We start from the raw sequence: 9,153 nt of genomic DNA on the forward strand, positions 1-9,153 counted from the left end.
GAGAGAAGTACTTGGGAGCAAGGTGGGATTGACATTGGGCTTTCAAAGATGGGTGGGACCTGGATGGGCAGAAAGAACCCAAGAAAGAGGGGGAGGAGAGATATTATTGGTGTCTAGGTGGCAGTGAAGACCCTGTGCTATTTGGAACAGAAATTACCTGTTGGAAATGAGGTGCAGTAAAATAGAGGTGGTTATAATTATGCACATAAAGTTCCTGGCCTACTAAAGAACTCTCTGACGCTGTTGTTCAGTCGCGTCCGACTCTCTGTGACCCCAAGGACTGCAGCATGCCAGGCTTCCCTGTCCTTTACCATCTCCCGGAGCTTGCTCAAACTCATGTCCATCAGGTCAGTGATGCCATCCAACCATCTCATCCTCCGCCGTCCCCTTCTCCTCCTGCCCTCAATCTTTCCCAGCATCAGGGTCTTTTCCAAAGAGTCAGCTCTTCTCATCAGATGGCCAAAGTATTGGAGTTTCAGTTTCAGTATCAGTCCTTCCAATGAATATTCAGGATTGATTTCACTTAGGATGGACCGGTTGAATCTCCTTGCAGTCCAAGGGACTCTCAAGAGTCTTCTCCAATGCCCCAGTTCAAAACTATCAATTCTTTGGTGCTCAGCTTTCTTTCCAGTCCAACTCTCACATCCATACATGACCACAGGAAAAACCATAACCTTGAATAGACAGACCTTTGTTGGTAAAGTAATGTTTCTGCTTCTTAATATGCTGTCTAGGTTGGTCATAACTTTTCTTCCAAGGAGCAAGTGTCTTTTAATTTCATGGCTGCAGTCACCATCTGCAGTGATTTTGGAGCCCCCCAGAAAAGGAGTACGTCAAGGTTGTATATTGTCACTCTGCTTATTTAACTTATATGCAGAGTACATCATGAGGAATGCTGGGCTGGAAGAAGCACAAGCTGGAATCAAGATTGCTGGGAGAAATATCAATAACTTCAGATATGCAGATGACACCACCCTTATGGCAGAAAGTGAAGAGGAACTCAAAAGCCTCTTGATGAAAGTGAAAGAGGAGAGTGAAAAGGTTGGCTTGAAGCTCAACATTCAGAAAACAAAGATCATGGCATCTGGTCCCATCACTTCATGGGAAATAGATGGGGAAACAGTGGAAACAGTGTCAGACTTTATTTTTTGGGCTCCAAAATCACTGCAGATGCTGATTGCAGCCATGAAATTAAAAGACGCTTACTCCTTGGAAGGAAAGTTATGACCAACCTAGACAGCATATTAAAAAGCAGAGACATTACTTTGCCAACCAAGGTCTGTCTAGTCAAGGCTATGGTTTTTCCCGTGGTCATGTATGGATGTGAGAGTTGGACTATGAAGAAAGCTGATCGCCGAAGAATTGATGCTTTTGAACTGTGGTGCTGGAGAAGACTCTTGAGAGTCCCTTGTACTGCAAGGAGATCCAACCAGTCCATTCTAAAGGAGATCAATCCTGGGTGTTCATTGGAAGGACTGATGCTGAAGCTGAAACTCCAATACTTTGGCCACCTCATGCGTCGAGTTGACTCACTGGAAAAGAGTCTGATGCTGGGAAAGGTTGGGGGCGGGAGGAGAAGGGGACAACAGAGGATGAGATGGCTGGATGGCATCACCTACTCGATGGACATGAGTTTGAGTGAACTCCGGGAGTTGGTGATGGACAGGGAGGCCTGACGTGCTGTGATTCATGGGGTCGCAAAGAGTCAGACACGACTGAGCGACTGAACTGAACTGAACTGAAAATAAAATCTCTTACTGTTTCCATTGTTTTCCCATCTATTTACCATGAAGTGATGGGACCAGATGCCATGATCTTAGTTTTCTGAATGTTGAGCTTTAAGTCAACTTTTTTACTCTCATCTTTCACTTTCATCAAGAGGCTCTTTAGTTCTTCTGCACTTTCTGCCATAAGGGTGGTGTCATCTCCACATTATTGATATTTCTCCCAGCAATCTTGATTCCAGCTCAGCATTTCTCATGATGTAAACTCTGCATATAAGTTAAATAAACAGGGTGACAATATATAGCCTTGATGTACTCCTTTCCCAATTTGGAACCACTCTGTTGTTCCATGTCCAGTTCTAACTGCTGCTTCTTGATCTGTATACAGATTTCTCAGGAGGTAGGTACGGTAGTCTGGTATTCCCATCTCTTGAAGAATTTTCCACAGTTTGTTGTGATCCACACAGTCAAAGGCTTTGCATAGTCAATAAAGCAGAAGTAGATATTTTTCTGGAACTGTCTTGCTTTTTCGATGATCCAACAGATGTGGGCAATTTGATCTCTGCTTCCTCTGCCTTTTCTAAATCCAGCTTGAACATCTGGAAGGTCATGGTTCACGTACTGTTGAAGCCTGGCTTGGAGAATTTTAAGCATTACTTTGCTAGTGTATGAGACAAGTGAAATTGTGTGGTAGTTTGAACGTTCTTTGGCCTTGCCTTTCTTTGGAATTGGAATGAAAACTGACCTTTTCCAGTCCTGTGGCCACTGCTGAGTTTTCCAAATTTGCTGGCATATTGAGTGCAGCACTTTCACAGCATCATCTGCTAGGATTTGAAATAGCTGAACTGGAATTCCATCACCTCCACTAGCTTTGTTCATAGTGATCCTTCCTAAGGCCCACTTGACTTTGCATTCCAGGATTCTGGTTCTGGGTGAGTGATCACACCATCGTGGTTATCTGGGTTATGATGATCTTTTTTGTGTTGTTCTTCTGTATAGTCTTGCCACCTCTTCTTAATATCTTCTGCTTCTGTTAGGTCCATACCATTTCTGTCCTTTATTGTGCCCATCTTTGCATGAAATATTCCCTTGGTATCTCTAATTTTCTTGAAGAGATGTCAAGTCTTTCCCATTCTATTGTCTTCTTCTATTTCTTTGCATTGATCACTGAGGAAGGCTTTCTTATCTCTCTTTGCTACTCTTTGGAACTCTGCATTCAAACACGTATATCTTTCCTTTTCTCCTTTGCCTTTAGCTTCTCTTCTTTTCACAGCTATTTGTAAGGCCTCCTCAGACAACCATTTTGCCGTTTGCATTTCTTTTTCTTGGGGATGGTCTTGATCCCTGCCTCCTATACAATGTCATGAACCTCTGTCCATAGTTCTTCAGGCATTCTGTCTATCAGATCTAATCCCTTGAATCTATTTGTCACTTTCACTGTATAATTGTAAAGAATTTCAATTAGGTCATGCCTGAATGGTCTAGTGGTTTTCCCTACTTTATTCAATTTAAGTCTGAATTTAGCAATAAGGAGTACATGATCTGAGCTACAGTCAGCTCCCAGTCTTGTATTTGCTGACTGTATAGAGCTTCTCTATCTTTGGCTGCAAAGAATATAATCTTTAGGATATCTCATTTAATTCTTCTACTGTCCCTCTGAGTGGATCTTATTATCCCTTTTGTAAAGGAGAAGAAACTGTGACTCAGAGAGGTTATATAACTTGCCAACAGTCACACAGCTAATATTAGAAGGAGGGGTCATGGCTTCTGAATTCAAGTCCAAGTTCCTTTTCTTTAGCAATGCTTTGAAAGTCAGGTTACAGTGGCCATTTACTGATAAGCCAGCCAGCAGGAGGGAAGGCCCGAGACTATAGACTCACAAAGGAACCATTGTAGCTTCTGTTTTTTCATGTTGTCCTGGCAATTTTTACCTGATTGCCTGACTTGGCATAGAGCCACGGGCTTCCAAGAGGAACAGCTGGAGAGCAGACAGGGCAAAGCACATGTCCAACATGAAGGATTGGTCTGACTAGGAACTTTGAGGTAGACCAGGCAATTGTGGAGGAGAAAAACTCAGTTGGAGGAAGTTAATTCATGAAGAACGCACCACTTCATGATTCTTTTCACATACTAAGTATTTTATTGAGTGCCTGCTCTGTGCTAGGCACTGGGTCAGGTACTATTTTTTCTTCTTGAATGTCATGGTCAGCCACGCCCACAACGTCTCATCATCTTTCAACAGTTGCCCTCTGTGCCCTCCCACTGTTCTGACTTTCCGTTATAAATTCATTTGTTGATCACCTATAATGTAATAAGTGCTATGTTAGCTTTAGATGAAACACACGTACAAATGACCTGCTCCCAACTTCCGGTAGGAAAATGAAAAAATTAACTAACGGGATAGAGTTAAAACTAGAAGTCTCTGAAAAAAAACAAAAACAGAAGGCTCTGAAATAGACAAAATAAATATTTAAATTTGAAATTTAATTGGAATGGCATTTAAAATTATTGGATAGTGCTAAGATAGCACACAAATTGGAAAGCCTTAAACTTGGATCCCTAACCTATACAATAAATTCTGGATGGACAAAGAGTTAAATATAAAGAAGAAAACCCATAAGAAGAAATTGGAAGACCATGTTTCTCTCCCCTAAGGATGGGAGAGACTTTTCTAAGTGTAAAATCCAGGAAAGAAATCATATAAAAATATCAATAGATCTAACTTCACAATTTTTAAAAAATATACGCACAAAGAAAAATACTATAAACAATATTGATGGAGGTCTTCCAGGGCAATTTGATGCTGTGAGTTCACGGGTGAATGATGTTCTTTGCAAGAAACTCAGCAATGATGGATAAAACACAAAAGGGAAAACTGAAAGATGGATTGGGGCTCAAGTACAGGATAAACATCTTTGTGGATTGGACACAGCAGAAAAACAAGCTGAAGCCATGGGCTCGCTGGATCCTGGGTCCAGAATCAGGCTGAGAGTGGGGTGTCTAAGCTAAAATCACGGCTCTGTTTGAAAATAGTTGCTGAAGAGAGGCTTACAAACATCACAGAAGCAGGCTGAAAGCAAAATGCAACAGAATGCTGCTGAAGGAAAACGTTTTCAGATCCTACATCTGATAAGAACTTGCATCAAGATCACATAAATAATTGTTACAATTTAACAAAAAAAGACAAATAGCAATTATACATGGGCAAAGGATCTGAATAGCCGTTTCTCCAAAGAAAATGCTCAAGTGGCCAATAAATAAATGAGAAGGTGTTCAACTTCCCTCTTGAGTCATCAGGGAAATGCAAAGCAAAACCGTTTCATAGTCACTCTTATTGCTGTTTATTCACAAAACCCTGTCTGACTTGCTTGTGACCCTTTGGACTACAGACCGCCAGAGAAGCCTGGTGGGCTACAGTCCATGGGATTTCCCAGGCAAGAATACAGGCGTGCCATTTCCTTCTTCAGGGGATCTTCCTGACCCGGGGATCAAACCTGCATCTCCTATGTCTCCTACACTGCAGGCAGATTCTTTACCACTGAGCCACCAGGGAAGGCCCCAGTTAGCATATGACCATGGAATTACATTCCTAGGTATATAGCCAAGGTGAGAAATGTATGCAGAAATGATCACAGCAGGTGCTGTGGACTGAACTGTTTTCCCCCCAAACTCATATGTTGGAAGCCCTATCACCCAGTGTGAGGATATTTGGCGATATTAATAATTCGGTTTAGATAGGTTGTTGGAAAATACCCTGATGCTGGGAAAGACTGAGGGCAGGAGGAGACGAGGGCGGCGGATAGAGGATGAGATGGCTGGATGGCATCATCAACTCAATGGACATGAGTTCGAGCAAACTCCAAGAGACAGTAAAGGAAAGGGAAGCCTGGCGTGCTGCAGTCCATGGTGCCACAAAGAGTCGGGCTCTCAGTGACTGAACAACAGCAATGAGAGTCAGGCCTCTCTGATGGGATTAGCACCCTCATAAGAGACACCAGGAGAGCTTGCTATCTCTGCCATGTGAGGACCCAGCAAGAAGGTGGCCAGGGACTTCCCTGCTGGTCCAGTGGTTAAGATTCTGCAGGGGGTACAACTAAGATCCCACATGCCACACAGCATGGCCATAAAGATGAAAAATAAAAACAATAAATAAAATTTTAAGAAAATAGAGAAGGTGGCCATCTGCAAGCCAGGAGGGTAGTTTTCACCAACCATGCAGGCACCCAAACTCAAAACTGCAGCCTCCAGAATCATGAAAAAGAAATGTGTAGCTTTAGCCACCTAGTCTAGAGTATTTTGTTATGGCAGCCTGAGCTAAGACAGATTTTTAGAACCAAAAAGTGGGATGCGTGATGCCTGTGTGCTCAGTTGTGTCTGCCTCTTTGTGACCCCATGGACTATAGCCCGCCAGGCTCCTCTGTCCATGGGGTTTTCCAGGTAAGAATACCAGAGCAGGTTGCTGTTTCCTCCTCCAGGGGCTCTTCTCAGCCCAGGGACTGAATCTGTGACTCCTACATCTCCTGCACTGGCAGGCAGATTCTTTATCACTGAGCCACCAGGGAGGCCCAAGAAGTGGGGGTGCTGCTGTGGCAAATAGCTAAATACATGGAAGCAACTTTGGAACTGGGTAATGGGTAGAAGTTAAAAGAGTTCTAAGGTCCATGATAGAACTATGATCATTATGATTCTGACATTCATTCCAATATGTGGGGTTGTTTTTTTTTTAACCCACACCATGCCCAAGCAATTCTCTGACACAGCAGGGTGTCCTACAATTTAACTTGATTCTGATACTATCTACCTGGAAATAGAATCAGACCTCACAGTTTAAGGCTCAGTTCCAGAAGCCTGCTCACGATTCAGGTGCCAATCATAGGTACAGGTTGTTACCTGTGCTTCTGACTGTAAATCAGAGGTTCCCAGGACCCTTCTCGGGTCTGACTCATTTGCACAGAACTGAGGAAAACAGCTGATGCACTAGATTACCAGTTTATTACAAAGGACATTAAAGGAGACAAATCAACAGCCAGATTAAGAGAAATATAGGATGTGGTTCTGAACAAAGGAGCTTCTGTCCTCATGGAACTAGGGACCTGGCATGGCAGCACATGGATGCATTCTGGTTCACCAACCTGGAAATGCCCTGAACCCCCTCCTTTTGGGTATTTATGGAGGTTTCATGACATGGACACGATTGAATAAATCATTGGCCATTGGCAGTTGAACTAGATTTCCAGCCTCTCTCCCCTACATGATGTCCAGGGAAGGGACTGAAGTTCTAATCCTCTAATCACATGGTTGGTTCTCTGTTGATTGGCCTAAGGCGACCTAAGGGCTTTCCAAAAGTCACTCAGTTAACATAAAAAAGACACCTTTAAAGCTCTCCTCACTCTGGACATTCCAAGGCTTTTAGGAACTGTGTTTCAGGAAAAGGGATGATGATGAAATATGTATTTCTTACTACAAATCACAATATCACAGATGTTCACGGTTATTCTGGTGAGGAATCTGATGGAAATGAGGTCCATGATGTTGAAAACTGGAGGAAAGGCGAGCCCTGCTTTAAAGTGGCAAAGAACTTGGCCAACCTATGTTCCAGAGTTTCATGGGAAGTAGAGCTTGTGAATGTTGAAGCTGGACATTTAGCTGAGGAGATTATTCTAAGCAAAGAGTATGAGGAGCAGCTTGGTTCTTCATGATTCCTTATAGAAAAATACAAAAGGAGAGAGATAAATTGAAGAAGAAATTGTTAAGCCAAAAGGAACCTGGCTTTGAAGACTTGGGACATTCTCAACCTACACACATACTGCAAAACATGAGAAAACTTTGCTCTATAGAGAATCCTAATGGTGTGATGGAGCAACCACTTGATAAAGAGATCATGGGTGCAACTCATGAATATAATCAACCACCTTGGAAGAAGCAGAAAAATAAAGATGGTACTATCCTGGCAAAGACACTGCCAGTATAAACTAATAGGGACAGAGAAAGTGGGATGGAATTAAGGAACGCTTTCCTACTTCTTGGATTCTACAGATCTAGACCAACATTGAAATACTCAGCTATGAACACGCACTATTCTTCCTTAAAAAAGGAAGAATGACCATAAACGCCATTCGGAGATCATCAGGACTGCCTCCTTGCTTTCAGAGTGAGGTCACTGCCTCAATTTCAGCTGGCTGGACAGCCTCCACCAGGGTGGAGGGCTGGATTGACAAGAACCCTGGAGGCAAGACCCCTGCCTGAAGAGCTGAGGAGACATGATTGCCACCTGAATGTATCATAAGATCAGGACTGCCACCTCAGTGGGTCCAGAAGATGGGCTAACAGGCCAAAGAAGATTATAAGCCTACAGATGGAATTCTCCTTGCAGTTTTGGACTTGCTTGGGACCTGTCACCCCTTCGTTCCTTCCTACCTCACCCTTTTCGCATAGCAATATCTATCTTGTCCGCTAATTACATTGCACATAATTTGTTGGGTTTCACAAGTTCACAGGTAGAAAGGAATTGTCCTTGACTCTGATGATATTTAGATAAGTCTTTAGAATTTAAAGTTAATGCTGGAATGAATAAAAGTTTGCAGGCCTTTAAGGTGAGATTAATGTATTTTTCAGGTAAGGAAAAAGTTGAGTAACCTTCATGCTGAGTAACATATTAAGAGGTCATTTGCAAGAAGAAGAATACCAATGTCTTAAGAACTTATGAAAGCAAATTTAACGTCACTACATAGATGCAGACTGAAGCAGCAATGAAGTATACTTTTTTTTTAACTACCAAATTCTAGACATTTTCCCTTAGGAAGTGGCTAGGAATTCTATAAAACTTCATTTTCAGAAATATTATTCATGGTTCATTAGAATGATGAAAAAAGATACAGCTTTAAGGTGCATGCATCTGTCTAAGCCAGATATCTGGGAGAATTTTTTGATTCATTTTATCCTTTTTCTCCCCATTACCAAATACTGATAGTTCTGCTCACTAAATGCAATGTCACACATTTTTACTTCACATTTTAGCATCTGTGAAATTGGGATGTGTCTTACAGCCACTGCCGGCTAGGGGCCAGTCATGATGGGGTTGTCATTATCTACAGGTGCTCATCAAAGCTTGTAGAAGTAAATAGGTGTCACATTCTTTTCATAAGCTTTGTAAATGCTATATAAACTTCACATGTGCAAACAAGCTGAGAAATGCATATTCATCTCAAAAGTACTGTCTTAGTACAAGTTAGACCAAATTAAGATGAATCTAAGCAGGCTGTATGTGTGCCAAGTCACTTCAGTTGTGTCTGACTCTTTGTGATCCTATGGACTGTAGCCCGTCGGGCTCCTCTGTCCATGGGATTTTCCAAGTAAGAATACTGGAGTGGGTAGCCATATCCTCTTCCAGGGGATCTTCCCAAGCCAGGGATTGAACCTGTGTCTTTTT

Source organism: Moschus berezovskii, chromosome 27 (genome assembly GCF_049115385.1).
Source record: "Moschus berezovskii isolate FMDL1 chromosome 27, NW_MosBer_1.0, whole genome shotgun sequence".
Classification (NCBI taxonomy): Eukaryota; Metazoa; Chordata; class Mammalia; order Artiodactyla; family Moschidae; genus Moschus; species Moschus berezovskii.